This window comes from Macaca nemestrina, chromosome 10, assembly GCF_043159975.1.
Source record: "Macaca nemestrina isolate mMacNem1 chromosome 10, mMacNem.hap1, whole genome shotgun sequence".
Taxonomy (NCBI): Eukaryota; Metazoa; Chordata; class Mammalia; order Primates; family Cercopithecidae; genus Macaca; species Macaca nemestrina.
Genome location: NC_092134.1, coordinates 15,476,450 through 15,501,200, shown reverse-complemented (window position 1 = coordinate 15,501,200; position 24,751 = coordinate 15,476,450). Strand labels below are relative to the sequence as shown.

General features: G+C 43.9%; 1 protein-coding gene across 5 annotated transcripts in view; it reads right to left on the bottom strand.

Annotated features, from left to right (window-relative positions):
• Window positions 1-24,751, bottom strand: part of LOC105495091 (kinase suppressor of ras 2) — a 520,600-nt gene that overhangs the window by 261,597 nt on the left and 234,252 nt on the right. The window lies entirely within an intron of this gene.

Genomic DNA, 24,751 nt, shown 5'->3' with positions numbered 1-24,751 from the left:
ATTCATCTATATTATCTAAGTAAATATAGATAGATAATAGATATAGATGTATCTACAGAGAGAGAACTATATATAGATATCTAGACAAATACATAAATATATCTATATATACTTATATAGATAGATGATATATATAGGTAGATATTTGGATAGATATTTATAGATATATGTATATCTAGATAGATAAAAGATAGAAGATACAGATATATCTGGATGGAGAGTTATAGATATGTCTATATAGATAATAGATACAGATATATCTAAGTAGACAGATGATTGATAGATACATGACAAGCAGATATAGCTGTATCTATTATCATTATCCATATCTATAGATAATAGCTACAGATATATAGATACAGCTAAGTAGACAGTGGGTGGATGGATGGATAGATAGATAGATAGATAGATAGATAGATAGATAGATAGATACAGAGATGTCTCCTATTGCTTCTGTCTCTTTGGAGAACTCTGACTGATACAGATACAGATACAGATTTTGGCACCTTAGTTATTATTCTTCAAAAGAATGCACAACAAATATTAAGAGAACGCATAACTAACATTAAGAGCAATTACTTCAGGACTAAAATTGGGGCAGGAGGGAATGGGGGGCTTTCACTGTTCTACTCTATCTACATTTGTGTAGTTCGTATTTGTCACACCAGCACAGATTACTTTTATAATTTAAAACAGGAAAAGGGAGGGATGAGAAGGGACAGTAAGAGGGAGGACAGAATAGGACAGGAAAGAAAAAGTCATTCGAGCCTCCAAAATTCTGTCCTCTCACCCTTTCCTCTCTCCTATTTTCTGTCAGCCCTAATGAGAGCTGTAGAAGGGCTTCGAAGTGAGAGGTGAGGTGGACTCGCTCCCCAGGGGATGAGGCAAAACACAAATTACTCCCTGAGGCTGAGTCAATTTCAATGGCTCTGGCTCCAGCTCCCTGATGCCAGCAACCCACTGCTTCTAAGTCAGAGTTAAATGACTTCAGCACAGCATCACCTGTGATGTTTGCGGGCTGAGGAGTGCAAATTATTCCCCCAAATTATATTTCATCCTTTTCTCATTCATCTAAGAGGTCAGAGTGAAGAAGAGGAATTTTCTTTCCTGATTTGGGGGCGGGATGGAGGGAGGGGGGAGCAGCAGCTCTTCATTATAAAGTCTGGCTCGTTAAATATTCATTCAAATGCCTGTCACTGTTCCAGGAGGATGAGCCGATTTAAGGTTCAAATCTTACTGATCTATTATTCTTTTTGGAGCGGCAGGTGGAACTCTTTCATCAGGCTGCAAATGATAAAACTGCACCATCCTCTGAAAGGAACTTTAAGTAATCGAATGCAACTTTTTCTTCACCCCAACAGGTATGCCTCTTACGCTGATTCTCCTGAAGAAAGGCAAGATAAAAGAGCAGAGGTAAAAAAAAAAAAAAAAAAAAAAAAAAAAAAACCTTGGGGAAGATTGCACCTGTTTGCCCCCTAGGGACCAGCAAAGAGGGGAAAAGATTCTCAGGGCCCGGGAATAAGAGTGAAAAGGAAGAGGAGGAGAGGAGAGGGGCCATAGGGAGAGAAAGAAATGGCACTGGCAGAGAACCTATTTTGTGCCTACCACTTTGACAGCATTTCATCTTTACTACAACCTTTGAAGCAATAATTCTCTTCTGAGAGGTGAAGTGACTTGCCCAAGGTCACACAGCTGGCAGCACGCACTCTGGGGATTTGAATCCGGTCTCTCTGACCTCTCAGCCCAGTCCTCTGTAACAGCTGCCTCACGACTCACAAAGTCCCTGTCTACCAGTGGTTCTCAGTGGGGACAAATTTGCCCTCTAGGGGACATTGGACAATGTCAGAAGACATTTTTGGGTGTCACAACTTGGGGGCAGGAGTGCAACTGGCATCTAGTGGGTAGAGGCTGGAGAAGATGCTAAACATCTACAATGCACAGGACAGCCACCACCATGAAAAATTATGCAGCCCCAAATCTCAGCAGTGCCAAGGCTGAGAGATTCTATGCTATGTGGAGGGCATTTGCAGTGACCCCATCGTGTATCCGCGCTTCTGGCTGTCACTATAGGAATCTAGAAATTCCACCCAATGCTCTGGTATTTTTTTTCAGAGCCCCAGAAAAAACTCACCTGGTAGTGAGCAGGTATTTTGGGGATTCTTGCCTCTCTGTGTTGCCCCTGGATACATAAATTCTCATCTAAATTCATGCTCACATTCACAATTCCACAGTGGCAAGAGAGACACACTTTTCTCATTAAAGGGCATAGTCTAAGTTTCTCTCCACTGAGGCAATAAGAATCTGTGCTCCCTCAAAATGAAGCACTGCTGTAATTAACATTTATGAAACCCCCTAAGTCGACCCACCCGGGGATCCCTGCGGCAGGGTCTATGTGCTATGGACAACTCCATTCTACCTCACAGCCCCCGTGAAAATAAAACGCAACATTCAGGAATAATTGAGGGACCCACAGAAGAAACTCAATCCCCATTTCAGCTGCCTGTGAACAAGAAAGGTGTGCAAGCACCGGAGCTGGAGCCCAGAGAAAGATCCGGAGCAGAGCTCAAGGGAGAAAATTCACCTTTGTTGTATGTTGTACCAAGGGCCAGCCACTGGGACAGGCAAGAGATATCCTCCTCTCATTGAATCCCCATACGGCTGTTTAAAGAAGTTATTATTTTCCCCATTTTATAGATCTTAGGTCAGCAAACGTTTTCTGTTAAGGTTCAGATAATAAATATTTTAGGCTTTACAGGGTGTAGAATGTCTGTTGCAATTACTCATTTCTGCTACTGTCATACAAAAATAGCCACAGACAACACAAAACGAATGCATCCTTCTGCCTGTCCATAACTCTGTCTATCCATCCACCCATCCATCTATGCAACAAATATTCATCAACAACCTGCCATATGTCTGGCACATTGGATATCAAGGCAGTTGAGTCTCTTTCAAGGCACCCTCCATATAGCCCCAGTTATACTGTTTTTCATTAAGTTCCCAGAACATGCAAATGCTTTCCTGCCTCAGGGCCTTTGCACATGTCTTCTCTCTCCCTGGAACATGCTCCTCTATCCCCCTGACACCCCCACTCTTTGTACGGCCTCTTCTCTGACCTCAGCTTCAGTGAAACAGAGAGGTCTTCACGATCACTCTATCAGTCTCAATCTCAGCACCTTGTCTGCTTCTTTCATAGCACTTGGAACACTTTGAAATCATTGTATTTACTTCATCGTAAATTTGTTTTGTGTCACCCTCTTCCATTAGCACATGCCTTCCGTGAAGGTAGAAATCAAATCTTTCTCATTTGCCATTTTATCCTCGGCATCTGGCACATAGTATATGCTCAATAAATAGTTATTGAACTAAATGAATGAATTGAAACCCAGAAAAATTTACTCTGAAGTATGGCTTCCACCCATTACACCAAGCACAGCCTAGACTGTGCCACCCAATATGGCATCCACTGGCCACATGTGACTAGAGGGCACCTAAAACGCGGCTAGTCTGAATTGAGATGTACTCTAAGTATATAATGCATACCAGATTTTGAAGACTCCATATGGAAAAAAATAATGTAAAACATCTCAAGTTTTTCAGTTGATTACTTATTGAAATAATATTTCAGCTCTATTGGGTAAAATAAAATAAATTATTAAAACCAACTCCAACTGTTTCTTTTTACTTTTCTAATATGGCTATTAGAAATTTTTAAATTACATACAGTGTTTGTATTACGTGTCTGTTTGGTAATGCTGGTCTAGAACTGCCTATATTCTATTCCCAGACTTCTTACTAATTAGCTCTCTGACCTTGGTCCAGTCAATTAACCTCAGTAAGTCTCAGTCTCTTTATGCAACAAATGAATATAAGAATTTCTGACCTGCCAACCACACAGGGTTGTGATGTAGCTCAAATGAGATAATGGATATGAAAATGCCTGGGAAAAAAAATCTATACAAATGCAAGCTCTTCTGTAATGAGATTTTCTGGCTTTGTTTCTAAATCTCCAAGTGTTTTATTTCCTCCCACGCTGGTTCCTGGATATGACCCAACTTCCTCCACCTTTCCCAACTTCTGATGCTCATAGTTTGACTTTTGAAGTCAATATCAACTCTTCTTCCAGGTAAATTTCAGAATTGCAGAAGCTGAAGAGTCTGGCAAGACAAGTCCATTGTCAGACTCCTCAAGTTCACCAAAGTTGGTGTGTGGTCCACTCTCCCAGCACACCTAGGGGATAATCTTTCCAGTAACAACGATGCCAAGGTAACTTGATGATTTAGACAAACTCCTCGTCTTATAATGGCACATTGCCAACTGCACTTTTCAGAGAGCCCAAGGCCAGGTACAGTGGCTCATGCCAGTAATCCCAGCACTCTGGAAGGCTGAGACAGGAGGATTGCTTGAGCCCAGGAGTTTGAAACCAGCCTGAGCCACATAGTGAGACCTCATCTCCACAAAAAAGCGAAATTAGCTAAGCATGGTGGCACATGCCTATGGTCCTAGCTACTCAGGAGGCTGAGGTGGGAAGATCGCTTGAGCCCAGGAGGTCAAGGCTGCAGTGAGCCAAGACTGCATCACTGCACTGGTGACAAAGCAAGACCCTATCTCAAAAATAAAAAATAAAAATAAGAGGGCCCTATATGATTTAGGCTGACTGGGAGTTGAAGTTTTCATTATTTTAAAATGTAAATGACATCTGTTACTTTAGTCTGTCTACCATCCATCCATGTGTGTGTGTGTGTACGTGTGCACGCCTGTCCCAATCGGCTTACTGCATCCCACTGGACACAAAGATGGTTTCAGGATAGGCGAGAGGCCCAAGCTGACTTACAATGGGCCAATCTCAGGACTTCTGCAGAAACCTTAGAGAAAGAAGTTTGTTTTTCCACTGAGGCAATTGAGTCTCTTTCTGGAACTACTTGAGACGCAGAGGGAAGGGAAGGCAGCTGGCCATAATGAGAAAGCAAAGCTACCAAGGAGCACGGGGCTGAGACAGACAGAGTTTCTTCAACATTTGTTTAAGCACCTAGATCCAACTGTACCTAAAACCCACCAGTCCTAAGCACTTTGCAGCTACACAAGCCAACAAATACATTTTGTGGGAGAAGCCAGTTTAAGTTGAGACTTAATCACTTAGAAAGAGATGAAAAAATAATGCATTTGAAAATTACTTTGATGACTTTCAATTCCTATAGTAACTTCATCTGGATTAACAGAGTATTGTCTAGAGGTGCTGCTAAAAATCTTTTATAACTAGATTATGAATTCAATACAAACAAGTTCTTCTAAAGTCCGGGAATGCAAAGAGGATCATAACAAAGGCATTTCCTCTGGAACCACTTTACTGAAACCCTGTTGTTCACTGTCCACGGAAGCAAAAAGACTGCTCAGCAAAACTAAATTTTAGACAAGTCACTCCAGTTGGAATGATCCAGAACTGGATTAATGGTCTTTAAATAAATGTGGCTTTCAGGGTTTTATTCTTGCTGCTTGGCAGAAACCTCGTGTGGGAATGCCAGCCAGAAGACCTCCACCTGTACCCTGAGGTCCTGCTCCTCGTCACCTCCTCAGGCAGACCATGAGGTTGGTGAATGAGTGGCTCAGAGGCAGATGGGGAAACTGAGGCACATGCCCAGCTGGAATTAAATCATATGCATTGGAAGCCCAGTTTTGTCCTCTAAGCCGGGCACCCTGCCATGAAGATTAATGAGGTGACAGTTGCTCAGGGCCTGGAGGTAGTTAAGACAAAGCAGCCACCCAAACACTTGGGACTATTTTTAGCCTCTTCGGCATGGGGCTTGAATACACATGCCAACACCAGCTCTGGCGAGGCAGGGCCTTTCTGCTGCGTGCTGATCCCCGCTATGTCCCCTCTGCCATACAATCATGAATGTGGAGACTCTGACAAGGTCTAAGGTGATGATTTAGAGTCACCATCTCCCTGAAAGGAGAGGATTTCCCACCTCCCAAACCACCACTCATCAATGGATCCAGAAGGTTTTCTGTTTAGGGTGACTTCCAAGAAAACACGATTCCATGGATTTGTAAGGTTTGAAATTTACTATGCAAAGTGATGGCCTGTGGAGAAACATCTGGAATGCAGACAAACTTTATTTGGCTCATACAAACCTTAAACGTATATTCATTGGCAACATTTATAAAAACAGCAAAATTCCACATTAAAAATTCATGCTTCCAATTTTTCTTGATAAATTGAAACAATTCAGGTTTTTTTTTTTTCTTTTCCAGCCCAGGCTGGAGTGCAGCGACACGATCTTGGATCACTGCAACCTCCACCTCCCAGGTTCAAGCAATTATCCTGTCTCAGCATCCTAAGTAGCTGAGATTACAAGCATGTGCCACCACACCTGGCTAAGTTTTTGAACTTTTAGTAGAGATGGGCTTTCACCACGTTAGCCAGGCTGGTCCCGAACTCCTGACCTCAGGTGATCTGCCCACCTTGGCCTCCCTAAGTGCTGGGATTATAGGTGTAAGCCACAGCACCTGGCCAACAATTCAGGTCTTGCATTCAATGTGGCAACAGTCAGCTAGAAACAAGGAGTGGCTTCCTCCTTTAGATGAGGCATGGGTGCTCCAGTTTGCCCCACTCCCCACCATTCCCTATTGTAAGTCATTGACTCTGAAGCCAAATGTCAGTTGCCATTTTTCATCTTATGCTAGGCCCTCTTCAACCATTTGAGTTTCCTGCCAGGCCCTATTAGGTATTAGAGTTTGCATGTTCCGCAAAATGAACATGCATTAATCACATAATAAATTGTTTAGGCAAAATTCCAACAAGCAATTACAAGGAAGATGGCCCTTCTAAGCCTCCTTCAAACACTGGTCTTGTGTGACTATATGAACAGTGTCTGAGAATATTAGAACTATGAGTCTTCTGAGGTTAGTGTGTTGGGGGCGAAGTGGAATGCTTCTCCTTACCCTCAATGTCTTTTTCCATGTGAAAGAAATTCTGCCAGCATCCCACTCCTGGCCCTTCTCCACTCCTTCATCACTCCTTCCATGCAGAGAAAGAGTGACTGAATAACTTGAAGTCTGGAAGCTTGGGAGAGAAGCTGGGTATAGGGGGGCATTTCTCATGTCTTCTTCTTCTTCAGACAGGGGGCAAAGTGCCTGGAGGAAGTGCAGAGTCAAAGTTCTATAAATGGTTCATTCCTGCTGAACCAGGCATGCCCTGATTGGGCGCAGCCAGGGACTGGATGAGTAACTCTCTTCAATTATAGGGAAGCAGGGCTGTTTCTTAGGTGTTGTAAAGACCACACCAATGATCTAGGCTGATGGCTGTTATCATTTAGAAGGTTTGCTACCCTCTTTTAAAAAATCTCATGATGGAAGCCATGGACCCTCTAGCACCTTCCTCCCCAGGTGTAGCTGTCTGCACAACACTTGTATATACAGTGTTATGGTGTTTACCGACCCTTGAAGCCCTGAAGCCCATTAATAGGCTCCAGATATTTTTAACCCCTAATTTGGCCCCAGGCCTAAAAAGGAATTGTTTAAATTAACACGAGGCAGAGGCAAGATCGATACAAGACCCAGCATCCTGATTGGCATCCCTGTCACTTTGCATCAGATGTGTTTATTCATTCAACAAAGTCTAAGTGCTCGTGTGCCAGGCAATGATAAGCTCCACCCGTTGGTCTTAACCAAGGGCTCACACATCAGACTGCCTATTACACAGATGAATGTCTAATCAGACATCATCATAAATGCTATGAAAGAAAGAACAGCCTCCTGTTCTTGACAAGGGGGTCTGGCTTATTTGAAGGTGATAGAGTGGGAAAATATTTCTCAGTAGAAGTACCTTGAGCCCAGACCTGAGATCTCAGGGAAAAAACAGGAATTACAAGGAGGAAAGAAACACAAAGAAGAGGCACAGAGGAAAGCATAAACAAAGTCCCTGAGGCAGGAGGGAATGAGACGAAGCTGGAAAGCGGAGAGTTGTGTATAGAACACAGATGACAGGGACAGGTATTGACTACAGATCCTCTTAAGTCCCATTCAGCCATCAGACCTGTAATTTGTAAGGGGAGGGGAGTTTAAACTTTGACAAAGAGTTAAGGAGTTCATAAGCTCAATACCTTTCCTACTTCTAGGAAAATTTCTCCAAGGAAAAGAAGTCGTAAAAATCAAGAAGTTTTATGCACCAAGATGCCCTCAGCGGTGCTACTGATAACACCAAACCTCTAGAAATAACGGAAATCTTTATCTGAAAGAGAAATAGAGAACCATAGATACCAATGCAATGCAACATTATGTGCCCATCTAAAAATGGAAACTCCCAGTTGAAACAGAAATGTGGGTAAATGCTTACAACATAACGAACAGTTATCTATGAATGTAGATGAGAAACAGAAGGTCATATACTTCCATAGTTGTAGAAAAGTATAGAAGGCTATATGGTCAGAATAATACTATTAATGATAACAGTGTAATTGGCTATCAAGTGGGATTTCTACTGTTGTCCCAGAATTATAGTTTATACCCAAAGCTAAAAATAAGACATTAAAATAATTCTACTTTCTAAAAAGAGCTACCTGTGAGCCAGAGCTGAGTTCAAACTCCTTCCCACAAGGATCCAAAGAGGGGGCAGCTTGAGCCCTACATCCCAACGACCACTGCCGCCTCCTCAGAAGAAGAAGAGGAGGCAAATGGGTTGAGTTTTGGTCTTTGACCTTCTGAGGGCATAGGATTCACAAACAGAGTGTGTTCCTACTCCCCAGGGGTGTCTACCAGAAAAGAAACTGGCATCTTATTTCCTAAGTAGATGTCTGCTGAAATTATGGATCCCATGGTCACCCACTGGTACCACCCTCTAAGCAGACAGAGGTGGGGCGGTTCTTAGAAAAGACTAACATGGGTAGCCATAAGATGTGGGATCTACTATTTCGACCAGCAATGTCCAAAAGAACTCTTTGTGATAGTGGAAATGTTTTATATCTGTACTGCCCAATATGGCAGCCACCAGCCATATATGGTTATTGAGCACATGAAATGCAGCTAGTGCAACTGAGGAATTAAATGTTTAATTCCATCTAAATTTAATTTTTTAAAAATATTTTTAAGGGTCTTGCTATGTTGCTCAAGTTGGTCTCAAACTGGGTTCAAGGGATCCTCCCACCTCAGCCTCCTAATCAGCTGGGACTACAGTTGCATGCCACTACACACTAATTTTAATTCTTTTAAATTTAAATAATTAACACCTATGGCTAGTGGCTACCATATTAGACAATGCAGGCCTAGACATTTCTGCAGGTGGGGGAACACTAGATGACCTACCTCCAAACAGCTTGAGGGCATCAGAGGCGTGTGAACCAGAGCAACTCTATCTTGAATAGGAGCTGGGTAAAATGAGGCTGAAACCTACTGGCTGCATTCCCAGACAGCTAAGGCATTCTAAGTTACAGGATGAGATAGAAAGTCAGCACAAGACACAGGTCATCAAGACCTTGCTGATAAAACAGGATGCAGTAAAGTTGGCCAAAACCCATCAAAACCAAGAAGACCACAAGAGTGACCCCTGGTTGTCCTTACTGCTACACTCCCACCAGCATTGTGACAGTTTACAAATGCCATGACAACGTCAGGAAGTTACCCTATATGGTCTAAAAAGAAGAGGTATGAATAATCTACCCATTGTTTAACATATCATCAAGAAATAACCATAAAAATGGGCAACCAGCAGCCCTGAGGGCTGCTCTGTCTATGGAGTAGCCATTATTTTATTCCTTTACTTTTCTAATAAACTTGCTTTCACTTTACTGTATGGATTCACCCTGAATTCTTTCTTGCAGGAGATCTAAGAACCCTCTCTTGGGGTCTGGATCAGAACCCCTTTCCTATAACAAGGGGACACGGAAGTAGTGAGTCTGAGAAGGCAACGGGGCTACTTTCCACTCCATCCCAGATCTCTACGTACAAAGAGAATACGACAAGCATCCCGTATTCCCATGGCTGCAAGGGAAACCCTGAGGGCTAGTGGATGGCAGGAGTTCTCTATGTCTAGGTGACCACCAGAAAAGGGACCAAAGGGGTGCCATCCAGTGAGTCAGTGAGACCAGGCTGCCCCTCAGTGGCAGGGGAGGTTATCAGGATGACCCTGAAGACAGGTCAGAGGAATCCATCCTCCCCATTCACAGAGAGATCACTCACAATAGAAGAACAAATCAAACCACACCAACACCAGGCAGACCTTCTCTGCTTCAAGCTCTTCCAGCCAAAAGTGAATAAATCTGCCCAAGTTGTCACTAAAAATGGAAAAGAAGATATTCCACATGTCTCAACTAAACTAAAAGTAAACTGCTTTCTTCATTTTATACTTCCATGAGTTTAGATTTTTCAACCAACCCATCACAACAGTTCCCAAGCATGATATACCTGCGTAAGTTATTGAATTTAAGCCTCACAACAACCATAAGAGGCAGATATTATCAACTCCATTTTACAGAGGAAGAAACTGAGGCTCAGAAAACTTGAATGAAATCATCCATGATCTTACAGAGAAGTGACAAGGCTGGAATGGGAACTCATATCTTTCTCACTCCAAAATTGTCTTGGATATTGCTAGGCCATCTTTTGAACAATAAGATCAACATTAAAAAAAAAAAAAAAAAAGCTCAAAATGCAAGTAAAAAAGTAAAAATTGGTGAAATCCAAATAAGATCTGTACCTAAGTCAACAGTATTGTACCAATGTCTGTTTCATACTGTGGTTATGTAAGATACTGTCACTGGGGGAAAGTTGCGGGGAGGATACAAGGAGCATCTGCACTATTTCTTGTGAGTCTTCAACCATTTCATAATATCATTTTTTTAAAAAACAATCTAATACGGGATTTTTGAAGTTATGCAAATAACATTTATTGTGTATTTCTCACATAAAGTACTAGTATAGATACCAAGAAAATCTCACATTTTGATAAGTATTTTAAACTCAAGCTGTCTTTAAATCCTGTTCTATTTATTTCAATTTAGTCTTTAAAACATAATATGTTTTAAAGGTAGGATTAAATATGTATCTTTCAGGCCAGGCGTAGTGGCTCACGCCTGTGATCCCAGCACTTTGGGAGACTGAGGTGGGCGAATCACTTGAGGTCAGGAGTTCGAGACCAGCCGGGCCAACATGGTGAAACCCCGTCTCTACCCAACAACACAAAAATTAGCAGGGCATGGTGGTGTGTGCCTGTAGTGTCAGCTAGTTGGGAAGCTGAGGTGGGAGAATTGCTTGAATTTGGGAGGTGGAAGTTGCAGTGAGCTGAGATCCAGCCTGGACAACATGACAGAGTGACACCCTGTCTCAAAGAAAAAAAGAAAGAAAGAAAAGAAAAATAACATACATCTATCAAACTATACCTAAAAATAAGTAGCAATGTTCCTCAGATACTGAGGTGTTAGCCCAGGTTCTGATTCACCATTTACAAATATAAAAACTACACTTTTTCTAAATAATGATGCAATGGGCAATACAATCTTTCCATTTTGTTCTGAAGAGTCATGAGACTTTAGGTGGCTTTGCTGCTAGTAGCCACATGACAAGCATCATCACTCTGGATCATCAGCAAAACATAATCTGCCCCCTCCGCCCCCCGCCGCCCGCTTACCCCTCACCCTATGCAGTTCTGGACTGCTGGATTCTCCATGGTCCACATCAAACAGGCAGGGGGGGTCTGTGCAATCCCAGGACATAACCAGCAGCATCAGCCCAGATGCACAATAACATGGCAAGAATAAATGGGAGGAATCAACAGAGACAAGGCACATTTTTGATCCCTTGTAGCAAGGGTTGTTTGTGAGTGTTTAGTCCTGGCTTGATGAGTCACTCATTAGGAAAGAAGAAGTATGACTTTTTTTCCTATCGATTCCAGGAAGACTTCGGGTAGGAGGGAGGGATTTCAAGAAGTCAAGAGAGTCAAAGACAAGGGGAGGAACAGACTTGGCCAATCTGTTTAGACTGGAGGCTCTTGGGGCAAGTGAGAACTTAGGTGCTGAGTGGAGAACAGGAAACAGGAAAGAAAACTGGTTAACAAGAACAGGGATGCTCGGGGCAGGCATCTGGTACTTTTTATCCCTGGCTTAATTCTCTCTCTCACACACACACCCCAAAAACAGAAGATGGCAACGGAGGTAGACTGCAAAAAGGCATGAGAAATAACAAGAAGCAAAATATAGCTTAGTTTTTGTCTCCCAACTGCACTCACCCCCAGCCCAGTGAAAGAGGGGAGGCTGAAAGCGGAAACAGCAGAGGAGACAGATGAAAAGACAAGAGACCAGAGAGATAAGACGTGTCTTCAAGGCAGTGTGATATTGCCTTAAAAGCAGGCACGTGGATCAATGGAATGGAACGGAGAGTCTTGAAGTAGACCCACATACACGCGGCCAACTTACATTTGACGAAGATATCAAGTCATTCAATGGGGAGTGGGTGGTCTTTTCAACAAATGGTGCTGGAACAACTGGATATTCATGTGGAAAATAAGGAGCTTCCATCCTTACTTTACATTATATACAAAAATTTATGTGAGATAGATAATAAACCTATCAGAAAAGCTAAAAACTATAAAGCTTCTAAAAGAAAACAGAATCTTGACAACTTTGGGATTGGCAAAGATTTCTTAGGACACAAAAAGCACTAAACATTAAAAAATTATTAGGCCGGAGGTGGTGACTCACACCTATAATTCCAGCACTTCGGGAAGCCTAGGCAGTTCACCTGAGGTCAGCAGTTTGAGACCAGCCTGGCCAACATGGTGAAACCCTGTCTCTACTAAAAATACAAAAATTAGCCAGGCATGGTGGCGCACACATGTAATCACCCCCTACTCGGGAGGCCGAGGCACAAGAATCACTTAAACCCAGGAAGCAGAGGTTATGGGGTGCGGTGGCTCACGCCTATAATCCCAGCACTTTAGGAGGCCGAAGCAGGCAGATCACTTGAGGTCAGGAGTTTGAAACTAGCCTGCTCAACATGGTGAAACTCTCTCTCTACTAAATACACAGAAAATTAGCTGGGCGTGGTGGTACATGCCTATAATCCCAGCTACTAGGGAGGCTGAGGCAGGAGAATCAGTTGAACCTGGGAGGTGGAGGTTGCAGTGAGCCCAGATAGCGCCAGTGCACTTCAGCCTGGGTGACAGAGTGAGACTCCACATCAAAAAAATAAAATAAAATAAAATAAAATAACCCAATTTAAAAATAAGCAAGAGATTTGAATAGATAATTCACATATTCATATAAAATGTGAGAGAAATGGCCAATAAGTCCAAAAAATGATGTTCACCATATTTAGTCATTAAAGAAGCACAAAGCAAAACACAATAACATTTCACACCTGTTAGGATGAACAAAGTTAGATGCTTGACAGTTTTAAACGGTAGCAAGGAGATAGGGCGGATTTCTCAACCTCAGCACTGCTGATCTTTCCAGCTAGATAACCCATTACTGGGGACTGGGAATGGGGACTGCCTTGTGCATTGTGAAATGTTTAGCAGCATCCTTGGTCTCTCCCCAGGTGCCAGATGCTAGCAGCGCTGTCCCCTCCACTCCAAATCATGGCCAGCAAAACTGTCTTCAGACGTTGCCAAATGTCGTCTAGGGGATAAAATTCAAAATTGCCCCATATTGAGAACTACTGATGATAGTGAAAAACTGACTCGTCACACCTGCTGGTGGGATTGTAAAATATGCAAGCACTTTGGAAAACAGGTTGGCAGTTTCTTACAAAGCTACATAAAAACACACAACACTAGGACCTAGGGATTCTACTCGTAGCTATTTACTCAAGAGAAATGAGAATATATGTCCACAACAACAACAAAAAATTTGTACAAGAATGTTCTAAGTAGATTTAGATTTACTTTCAATAACCTCAACCTGGAAGCATTCCAGATGTATAGTGGGTTGAAATGTAGCCCCAAAAAAGGTATGTTGAAGTCTGAATCCCCAGTAACTGCAAATGTGACCTCATTTGGAAGGAGGGTTTTTGCAGATGTAATCAAGTTGAGGCCATATTTGATTAGGATAAGCTCTAAATCTAATGACTAGTGTTCTTATAAGAAAAGAGGGCTCGTGTGCTTGCTCACACCTGTAATCCCAGCATTTTGGGAGACCAATGTGGGAGGACTGCTTGAGCCTATTAGTTTGAGACCAGCCTGGGCAAGATGGTAATACCCCATCCCTACCAAAAAAAACAAAAAACAAAAACAAAAGAAAATTAGCCAGGCATGGTGGTGAGCACCTGTAGTCCCAGACACTCGGGAGGCTGAGTTGGGACGATCACTTGAGCCTGGGAAGTAGAAGCTGCAGTGATACGTGATTGCACCACTGCACTCCAGCCAGGCTGACAGAGCCAGACCCTGTAAGGAAAAAAAAAAAAAGAAGAAAAAGAAGGAAGAAGAAGGAGAAGAAGGGGAAGGAGGAGGAGGAGGAGGAGGAAGAGGAGGAGGAGGAAGAGACAGAAGAAGGAGGAAGAGGAAGAACAAGAGGAGGAGGAAGAGAAAGAAAAAGAAGGAGGAAGAGGAGGAGGAGGAGAAAGAAGAAGGAGGAGGAAGAGGAGGAAGAGGAGGAGGAGAAAGAAGAAGGAGGAGGAAGAGGAGGAGGAGAAAGAAGAAGAAGGAGGAGTTAGAGGAGGAAGAACAAGAGGAGGAAGAGGAGGAAGAGAAAGAGGAGGAGGAGAAAGAAGAAGAAGGAGGAAGAAGAGGAAGAAGAAGAACAAGAGGAGAAGGAGGAGGAGGAGGAAAGGAGGAGGAGGAAAGGAGAAGGAGGAGGAACATAGTGAGGGAAGATGCCATGTGCAGCAGAGTTTAAAATAATGTAGGCTCAAGACAAGGAAAGAGCACCAAGTATTGCCAGGAGCCATCAGAAGCTGGGAGAGGCAAGGAAGGATCCTCCTCTAGAATCTTCAGAGGGAGCACGTCCCTGCCCACACCTTTACTCTGGACTTCTGGCCTCTGGAACTGCCAGACAACAGAATTCTGTTGTTTTAAGTCACTATGTTTGTGATACTTTGTTACAGCAACCCAAGGAAACAAATAAAATGAGAATGGACCAATCAATGGTGGTATATTCACACAAGAAAACATTAGTAATATGTAGCTATAAAATAATACAAAAGAATGCACTGATACAACACGTGGATGTATCTCAAAAACATCATATCCAGTAAAAGAAACCGGATACAAAAGGGTACACACTGTATGATGGCATTTACATGAAGTTCTGCAAGAGATCTAAGCTATGTGCTAAAAAGCAGAACAAGGGTTGCCTTCAGGGTGGGGCAAGATGATTGGAGAGGAACAAGAGAGAACTTTCTGGGGTGGAGGAGAAATATTCTGTCTTGATTGGGGCAGTGGGTATCTAGGGATATACCTCCATCCTAACTCATTGCAGTTACAATCTGTGGTTTTTATTGTATATAATTGATACCTCAGTTTTTTAAATGGTAAAGAAGCTGAAGAGAGAGGTAAATCAGAAAGCATGTCCTCTTCCATAAAGATAACAGGCAAATAAGGGTCATATGAGAAGAAGACCAACGGTCATATGAGAAAAAGACCAACACACTGATGACTTCTGTCATTTTGTTACACCTGTGCTCGCTATGGTTAAGTAAGCTCACAAATTCGTCACTGGAGGCCAAGTTTGCAGAGATGCTCAAAGCAAATTGGCCCAGGTGGACATCCCAGCTGCTGTCCATTATAACCTGGAATGGAACATTACCTTCTGAGAGGCCCCTCTGGCTCCCAGAAAGCCCCCAGCTGCCCCACACTTCAGGAATAATCTTGAAAACTTAAATGGACAACTGAGAAAAACTCAGAACCCTGTGTCTGGTGAGCAACCTGTGTGTTCCCTCAGCGCTGCAAAACACACCAAGCATGGATAACGGCCGTGCCGCCTCACCACTCAGCTGCACTAAGCTCTCATCTCAGGCGATGCGGGGACTTGAGCTGAGCTGCAGACTCACAGGCTCTCAGTAGCGAAGAAGTGGCCTTAGACAAAAGTCCTCTATGCTGTCCTTACCCAGGGCCAAGCCATGCCAGGGGGTCACTGTAAATGTGATGAAGAGTGGAATATCATGAACTTTGGCATCTGGTAGTCCAGAGTTCAAGGGCTGAGACTTGCGTCTTACCTGGGCTCTTGATGCCATCTCTTCACCCGACAAATGGGCGAAATACTAATTTGTTGTAAGAGATACATGCATGTAAGGAACTGGTACTCCATAAATGCGAGTTTCCTTTTGCAAAATGCGGTTAGCGGTACCCAATTCAAAACGCTGCTGGGAGGCCAAACTCAGCACTGTGCATGAAGGTGTTTTTCAAATGCCATGGCTACAGAAAATGAAGTCACCAGCAGGACACCTTTTTTTTTTATCAGTAAGAAATAGAATCAGTGCCCCTCAGGGAGTCTACAACCTAACATGGAGGGTGATGCTGCCGGTGCTTCTGCGTGGAATTCCCAGCTGACCTAGGGAAGAGCATCCCTCTCATGCATTGACTGCCTTAACTCTAGAGAAGGGACCACATGAATTTACATTCAGGACTCTGCTTGCCATGGGGGTGACAAATACTAGTTGCGTACGACAACAGGGTATTAGTAATGTTCAGAGTCTAAATTACAGGCAAGGACAACTCTAAGAGATCTGTCGAAAGGAATGATAAAGAATGTTTCCTCTGGCTTCCAGGGACCTCCACATTACTCTGCCTGGCAGGATGAGGGCTGGAAAGATGCGGCTGGTGTCTTCAGTCAGCACAGTGTCATTCACCTGCGTCCCTACCTGAGGTCCCTCATTATGAAGTTTCTCTCACGTTCACTCCGTAATGGGGAGAGCACTAGACTGAGAGTCGCCTTCCAATGCTGGGAAGGCTGCAAAAACCATTTAACCATCCACCCATCCACCCACCCATCCATCCATCCATTCATTCATTTGACAAACATTCTTTGAGCCTTTAACAATGTGCCCAGTGCTGTGTTAAACTGAGAAATGAAAGAGATGAATAAGACAGGGTCCCTACTCTCAAAGAACTCATGGTCTAGGATTCTGGAAAATACCTAAACTAATACCTAAACCTGCTGTACAAACAAGTGATAAGCATAGAAATGGTAATATAGAGGCAGCATAGCACTGATGATCATGACTTCAGCCTCTGGGTCCGAGGAACCTAGGTTTGTATCACATTTGCTACTTATTAGCTAGGATAGGAGTCTGCAATCATTTCTGAAAGGACCAAATGGTAAATATTGTAGGCTCTGTGGGCCATATCGTGTCTGTTGCAACTACTCAAGTCTGCCATAGTAGCATGAATGCAATCAAAGAAAATATGTCAATGAATAGGTGTGGCTTTGTTCTAATAAAACTTTATTTACAAAAACAGGTGGTGGGCAAGATTTGGGCCTCAGGTGGTAGGGTGGTAGCCTGCCAATCCCTGTACCCTTGAGCAAGGAGATGTGATCTTGAGCAAGTTATATAATCCTCCATACCTCAGTTTCATTCACTACAACAGATGATGATAAAACCTACCTCGTGGGATGGTATAAGCTGATACTATATATAAGGCACTTAGCACAATGCCCATAACATGGTAAAAAACGCAGTATATCCCGTCTCTATTATTACTACTATAATAAAAGTGAAATCAAAGCTGGTGTCAAGCTCAGATCCCCTGAGGTGCCACAGTTCTATCTCTACCCCAGATACATCTCGCCCTGAGTTAGTAGGTAAAACCCTTGTCGTGAAGTGGTAACTGCTAAAATTGCGCCTAATTCAGCTGATGGACACAGAAAGTCCACCTCTTTAATGTATGAGTGATGATCCCAAAACATGACTAGAATGGGAGGGATGACTTGGTGTCTGCTTCCTGAATTTTTTTTTTTTTTTGAGTCAGCATCTCGCTCTGTCACCCAGGCTGGAGTGCCATGGTGCCATCTCAGCTCACTGAAACCTGGGCTCAAGCAGTTCTCCTGCCTCAGCCTCCCGAGTAGCTGTACACCCCCGGGCATACAGGCACCTGCCACCATGCCCGGCTATTTTTTTGTATTTTTAGTAGAGATGGGGTTCCACCATGTTGGCCAGGTTGGTCTTGAACTCCTGACCTCAAGTGATCCATCCACCTCAGCCTTCCATATTGCTGGGATTACAGGCGTGAGCTACAGTGCCCAGCCCTGAAAATTACTGAGCAGCACTTAGAAAGTGACCCTCACCTGCTCTTCTTGAAGCTTCTGGGAAGTTGATCGTGCTGGAAGGAGGCCTCAGCTGGAGACCTAGAGAGTTGTTAATATTTTTCTTCTTCCTCTATTAATTTGAGTTAATAAATGCCTCTAGCCTAAGGGGAACAGGAGGAGGAGGTGAAGGCCTCATTACCAGCGACCAGACAGCCCCTGGCCACATGCGTTTCAAATTACTGAGTCCTAATGGGGTCCATCAGAAGGGATGTAGGCCAGGAGGCCATCAGAGGTGATGTATGCAGAGCAGTGCCCGGCCCTGAGAGAGGGTCCAGGGCTCCCTCCTCTGCCATCAGCCGCCAGGAGCAGATGGCAATGCCTCCCACTGACTTCTGCTCAACTGTGTCATCAGAGCCACGCTCTGCTGTGTCCTGGGAGGCACACTTGCATACCTGCAAGAATTAATTAATGGAAAATAGAAAGAAAGGGGCTCAGAGCAACTAGACTGAGGCCTTGAAGCCACAACGCACCATGGCTTAAATGATGCATGACAGGTCCTGTCCCTCCACTCTGAGAGCCATTCTAGAGGGTTTCCTACTGACTGTCCTCAGGATAAGCTCAGAACTCCAAAACAGCCCCTCCTAATCCTCCTGTCACCTCATGCCGCACCACACATGCATGCTATGGTCTAGCCATGCAACCATTCTTAGTTAATATTTTTCTTCCGAACCAGCTCTAGCTCCCAGGCCATGATACCTGTTCTCCTGCCTGAACACGTCCCACTCTTTACCTGGCCATTCATTTCCCACTCACTCTTTAGGTCTTATCTCAGATCAGGGGTCAGGACATTGCAGCCCACAGGCCAAATCTGGCCCACCACCTGTTTTTGTAAATAAAGTTTTATTGGAACACAGCCATGCCCATTTATTTGCATACTGTCTGTGGCTGCTTTTGCTCATAACAACAGAGCTGAGTGGATACAACAGGGACCATATGGCTGCCAACAGCCTGCTGTATTTACTCCCTGGACCCTTACAGGGAAAACTTGCCAGCCCCTGTCCCAGAGGCTAATTCCTCCAGAACATTGTTCCTGGCTCACCGGAATGTTTTAGGTGCCTGAATGTTACTTCCCCTACCCCAGCCCTTTCCCCTATGAGTTATAATTGATATTTTCAGTCTTTCTCTTCTAGACTCCGAGCTCCTTATGAGGAAGGCTGGTTTTTTTGCAGCTCTGTGCCCCAGGCCTCTTACACAGACCCTGAACCCCTCGTAGGCACCGAAAAATAAGTTTGCTGAATGGAAGAACGAACAAATGAAGGAGTCTTTGAACGCAGTGCTGGAAAGCCCAATTCTGTCACTAAATAGAGTTCAACTAACCCAGGCTATTGATGAATGGCAAGAGACTACACAGGCTGGGTGTGGTGGCTCACGCCGATGCCCAGCAATCTGGGAGGCTGAGGCGGGTGGATCACTTGAGGTTAAGAGTTTAAGACCAGCCTGGCCAACATGGTGAAACCCCGTCTCTACCAAAAATATAAAACTTAGCTGGGCATGGTGGCGTGTGCCTGCAGTCCCTGCTACTTGGGAGGCTGAGGCAGGAGAATCACTTGAACCTGTGAGGTGGAGGTTGCAGTGAGCTGGGATTGCACCATTGCACTCCAACCTGGGCAATAGAGCGAGACTCTGTCTCAAAAAAAAAAAAAGAGAGAGAGAGAGAGACTACACAGAGGCATTATTTCTCTGGAATGTACAGAGAGAAAAGGAAAGGCTTAAAGATTAGCCCCTCCAGTGATTAAAGAGGCCCCACAAATATCTCCTGGGGAGCTTCTCCTAGACCAAATGCAAGGGAGAAGAGATGAAAATCTCACTAACAGCTGGGGCCCGGGGTCCTCCAAGATTATTCCAAGTTACAATCCATACTCCAAATTCTCTGGATGCTTCCAAGTCAGCTCCATCCCTCCCTCTTGATCCTTCTCACTGTACGTTGCTATTTCAGTCTGCGGACTTATCATTCTTTTCTGCGGAACTGTAAGCTCCTGGAAGGCAGGGTCATTTGCTCACCAGAGAATCCCTGCTGAGACCTGGCTTCGTGTAGGCCCTCCTAAAATGTGTGATGGATCCATGCACGGATGGATGGATGGATGGATGGATGGATGGATGGATGGATGGATGGAATCTAACCATCAAGTCCTTCCATCTGGCATACAGTGGTACAGAGTGCCAGGTGGGGCCTGATTTCACGCTGGGGTGAACCCAGGATTGGTCTCCAACCCAGCAGAGAACACCGAGGAGCTTCATTTAAGGATGGTCTTGACTGTTTTGTGGCTACTTTGTGTCTATCATGCCGAAGCCACACACTGGGTGTTGAACAGCTTTGCCCTCATGGCCTCCACTTTCTGGGTGTGTTTCTGGGGCCTCAGCTGTCTCCAGACTTGTTCCTGCCTACCTCAGTGTGACCGTTCCACCCCAGCCTGGCCCCCACTACCCTAAATCAAAGTGCTGGGCACCTGCCCTCTCTAATTCAAGTTGCCACCCCGGGGCCAAAGCACAGTGGAGATGTTGGCCCTGCAAGGAATTTTTCTGACTCCCCATTTATCACACTAAAGGTTCATTTCAAATTATATTAAACAGGTCAAATATCAAGATAGAGAGCAGAGTCTTCTCTTTCTGTTTTCCAGAAATGACACCACCCTCTAGGGTGAATAGATCTGGGGCATTTAATTTGGCAACCAAGTGACATTCCCTCCCAGAAGCCTGGCGCCTGCCAGTGGCCAAGCGGAGAGAGAAGGGAGGAGAAGCAAGAACTCAACACGATTATCACAAAGATAAAAAGAAACTATAAATTCTACAGGACTAATGATGTCCCTCAGGAAACCCTGCATTTTCCTGTACACAAGACTGGCTATTTTGTTCCTAGGGACCTCATCCCTGAGACGAATTCTAATGCTCCTTCTTTTATCATGTTAATAATCATAACTGTAATCAGACATTTAAGATACCAGTGTCATGCAAAATGTATCATTCCACTTATGGTGAAACAGTTCTTGGTTTGCATCAACAATGGGCCTGTAGGATGACACTTCTGGGTGACTTGGAGAAAGTGCATCTCTAAGATAGTCACAGCACCATAAAACCACAGGGTGCCCTGTAATAGTAGTTAAGAAATACGCTTAACAGCTTAAAAATGACACTCTTCCCCAAGCATTTTCTTACCTCCCTGCATTTCATCTTCTAAGACACATCCCCATTAAGAGAAAAACTATTTGCTCAAAATGACAGAATTTAGGGCTTTCAGAAGGGATAGAAATAAGATTAATTGAACGTGCCTCTTTTGGATGACTTAGAGTAATTTTCCCAGAGTGTTGTGTTGAGAATTCTGGAGTCATACCGGGATCCAAGAAGAATGTCTGCCTCCAGAAACGGTAGAGAAATGGTCAGCCTTATACACACCAGCTATCCCAACCTGACTTTTGGTCATTTGACCATAGCTGAATCAAGTCAAAATAAGTACTAAAATGTTTATCCATTTCTCTAGGCCCAGTCAACTCAAATACATCCCACAGGGCCCTGTTAAAATGTCCCCCAGGTCATGTATTCACTTTGTTTTCCTTGGTGCTGTTCCATTCTGCTCAGGGAAATGAAACACTCCCTCGCCTGTTCAAAAATGTAAAGTGATCAAGTCTGTAAATTCCACAGCTTTCTCTCCTTTAGTGCTTCATAAACTGACTGGAGGAATTTGCCTCTCTGTCTGTCTCCTCCTCTGGCAGGAGCCTGCCCCATCCATCTCTGAACTCCCAGTGCCTGGCCCATAATAAGGACTCAGTAACTATTCGTTGAATTTATGTTTCATCTGAGTAAGTCTCATCCCATCCTCGTCTCAACCAAAAACTTTTAAAACTAATAAAGAGTCAGAACCAGATGGGCTCAGTGGCTCACACCTGTAATCCCAGCACTTTGGGAGACCAACGCAAGAGGATGGCTTGAGTCCAGGAGTTCGAGTCCAGCCTGGGCAACATGGCGAAACCCTGTCTCTACCAAAAAAATTACAAAAATTAGTTGGGTGTGGTGGTGCATGCCTGTAGCTCCAGCTACTCAGGAGGCTGAGGTAAGAGGATCGCTTGAGGCGGAGGCTGCAGTGAGCCAAGATTGTGCCACTGCACTCCAGCCTAGGCAACAGAGAGACCCTGTCTCCAAAAAAAAAAAAAAAAGAAAGAAAAAAGAGAAAAAAAAAGAGTAAAGATCAGTTTCCAGAGGGGAAATTGCAATGGCAATGAGCTTATTCCAGAGTAAGAGCGTTTCCTTCTCCCTACCAAGAACCTGGCTCCACGGCTCAAAGGGGAGAATGAACCCTTGAAGAAGCACAGGGGAAAATGCATGGCTCCCAGCCTCTTATCCAACGACACTGAAATCTTCCATAATATATTCAACTTCAAACACAATTTTCTACCTGTGTGGCCTCATGAGTGTTTCATCCACACTGGAAAATTCAATCCAATCCTTTGTGGTTAGAATATGACTTCCAACTATTTCGCATTTGCCCTGAGAATGCTCTTGTCTCTAATTCTAATGTAACATCATATACATTTCCACCACATTAGGATTAGAGACAAGTTCTGTTTAGAAATAACTCCAAGAACAGTTATTATATTTTATTTTCACACTGAAAATCAGTCAGATTTGCTTCAGCCTCAAAGAGTGTGTTTATGTCAGATTAAATGAGTGCTGGCAGCACACGACATTTTTTTATTTTCTAAACAGGAAATGGGTTAAGGTGGTACCTTCCAAACTTCATTCTGTAAACCACCTTCTCATGCTCTGTCATATCTAAGAACCATCTTATTTACTGGTCATTTCTTTAAATTGACTTTCTGAGGCTGAGTGCAGTGGCTCATGCCTGTAATCCCAGCACTTGGGGAGGCCGAGGCAGCCAGATCACTTGAGGTCAGGAGTTTGAAACCAGCTTGGGCGACATGGTGAAACCCTGTCTCTACTGAAAATACAAAAATGAACCGGGCATGGTGGTGCATGCTAGTAGTCCCAGCTACTCAGAATGCAGAGGCACGAGAATGGCTTGAACCCAGGAGGCAGAAGTTGCAGTGAGCTGAGATCACGCCACTGTACTCCAGCATGGGTGACAGAGCGACATGCTGTCTCAAAAAAAAAAAAAAAACTTTTTGTTAAAGCCTCATCTTAAGCAACAGACACATCTGATGAATACTGAATCCAATGTGTCAGCCACACGTTTTTTCTAATAACACTAAAATGTTAACATAATTTTAAATGTTTAAAGTTGGCTGGTATATCTCTTAAAGTCACCTCAGCTGCAACAGTTTGAGTCCCAAAGTGTGCAAGTCACTGCCCTCAAGAATTGTTCCACAGGCACACCCCGTCCCCTCCACAGGGCTCCAATCACAGCAATTAAAACCCACATTGTTACTGGGCAGAAGACAATACTATCCCAGAAGCAGAAGGACTCAGCAATCGAGAGTAAGGGATTTGGAGTCAGAGCTGCATTTAGACTCTGGCTCCTACATACTAGCTGCAACGGGAAGCAATGTTTCTACCAACTCTAAGCCTCAGTTTCCTTATCTGTGAAATGGGGACACTAACAGCATCCACTTCATATGGGATAATGTGGGGATAAATAAGCAAATGCATTCTATGTACCATCATGCATCACTTAACGACAGGGATGCATTCCAAGAAACGCATGATTTCAATGAGGATTTCATTGCTGTGCAAAACATCATAGAGTGTACTGACACAAACCTAGATGGCGTAGCCTACTATCCCCCTAGGCTGTGTGGTGTAGCCTACTGCTCCCAGGCTAAAAACCTGTTTAGCATGTACTCTACTGAATGCTGTAGGCAATTATAACACAATGGGAAGTAGTGGCGGATCTAAACTTATCTAAATATTAAAAAGGTACAGTAAAAAAAAATGATATAAAACACAAAAAATGTGGCTGGGCATAGTGGCTCATGCCTGTAATTCCAGCACTTTGGGAGGCCGAGACCAGTGGACTACTTGAGGTCAGGAGTTCGAGAACAGCCTGGCCAACAAGGTGAAATCCCATCTCTACTAAAAATACAAAAAAATTAGCCGGACATGGTAGCAAGCACCTGTAATCCCAGCTATTCAGGAGACTGAGGCAGGAGAATCACTTGAACCCGGGAGGCAGAGTTTGCAGGGAGCCAAGATCACGCCACTTCACTCTGGCCTGGGCGACAGAAGACTCTGTCTCAAAAAGTGAAGGATAAAAAACGTTGCACCTGCGCAGGGCACTTACCATGATCTGAGCTTGCAGGACTGGCAGCTGCTCTGGGTGAGTGAGCCAGTGAGTGGTGAATGAATATGAAGGCCCATGATGTTACTGTTCACTACTGTAGACTTTATAAACACTGTACACTTAGGCTACACTAAATTTATTTTAAAAATAAAGTAATTGGCTGGCGCAGTGGCTCACACCTGTAATCCCAGCACTTTGGGAGGCAGAGGCGGGTGGATCACGAGGTCAGGAGATCGAGACCATCCTGGCTAACATGGTGAAACCCCATCTCTACTAAAAATACAAAAAATTA